We start from the raw sequence: 1411 nt of genomic DNA, 5'->3' as shown, positions 1-1411 counted from the left end.
GAGGGTGGGAGGTTGGGTGAGCCTGGTGGTGGGTATTATGGAGGGCATGTATTGCATGGAGCACTGGGTGTGGTGCATAAACAATGAATTCTGGAACACTGAAAAGAAATTTTTAAAAAATCTAAAGTAGGAGATATTTTGGGGAAAGTCTTTGTTTTTTTCCTTTTTTTTGGTTTCTTTTCTGATTTTGCCTTTTGTTTTCATACTCCCTCTTGTGTCCCTTGCCTCTTTTTCTCTGCTTTTGTATGTTTGTTGCCTTCCCTTTGTTTTAGTGATATTAAACATGTCCCCCAAATTCTAGCATTTACTGGAATCAAATTGCATTTTTCCCCTTTCTTGGTAATCAGATCCAAATAGCCCAGAGAAGAATCAATTTTTTGCTCAGATGTTGACATAACTTCTACCCAACAAATCCTATGACCTGGGGATCCTCTTCCAAAAGAAAGATATTCCAGGGCTCACATCTAAAGCTCACAGCAGGTAACTCAAATCATAGCCATCACTATGCTTTGTAAAGGACCTCTGCTTCCCACTCCCACCTGTAGACATAAAAATATCCTTTGGGGGTACTAAGTAGAATAAATAACAAATGTACAGCCCTTTCAAAAATACTTTTCATGCGTGGTCTCATTTAATTCTTACAATAAACCTATGAGTTCGATATTATTATCACCTCCATTTTACATAAAAGGAAACTGAAGTTCAGAGTGAGAAAACGACTTTCCCAAGGTTACTCACCTAGTAACTGCCAGAATTAAGGCTCCAAGTAAGACTTCAATTCTATAACCTGTAGTCTTTCTCCCACATCAAAAGTAAATCTCCATAACAAAAGTAAGAATAGGAATAGAAACAGTGACAAGTAAAGAAGTATAACCCAAACTTAGGGAGCCTTATAAAACCGTATAGTTGAGGAATCCTTCATGGGACTTCCTACTGCCTCGTTCTACCTATTCTTCTCCTTCAGAGCGAATGTGCAAAAATGTCTTACATAGTAGGATTTGTCCTAGTGGGAAGAGTCATCAACTGCTCATAGGCCACTCTATCCAGAGGTAATTTATATTCTAACCAGATAGCGGTCTGAAAGTAGGCTCTGTAATTCAAGCTCTTATCATCTCTTGTTTGGACAACTCCAAAAGCCTCCTAACAAACCTTTTTACCTTTTAGTCATATCCTCCCTCAGTCCATCTTCCACACTATTACATTTCTGAAGTAGGGATCTGTTCATGCCTTTCTCTACTTAAAATCCTTCAATGGCTTCTTATGGTTGAATTCTGTCCCCGCAAAATTCATATGTTGAAATCCTAACCTTTAGTACCTCTGAATGTGACTGTGTTTAAAGACAGGGTCTTTAAAGGGGTAATTAAGTTAAAATGAGGCCATTAGAGTGGACCCTAATCTAATCTGACTGGTG

This window comes from Mustela nigripes, chromosome 7 (assembly GCF_022355385.1).
Source record: "Mustela nigripes isolate SB6536 chromosome 7, MUSNIG.SB6536, whole genome shotgun sequence".
In the NCBI taxonomy this organism is placed as follows: Eukaryota; Metazoa; Chordata; class Mammalia; order Carnivora; family Mustelidae; genus Mustela; species Mustela nigripes.
This window is presented reverse-complemented; position numbering follows the sequence as displayed.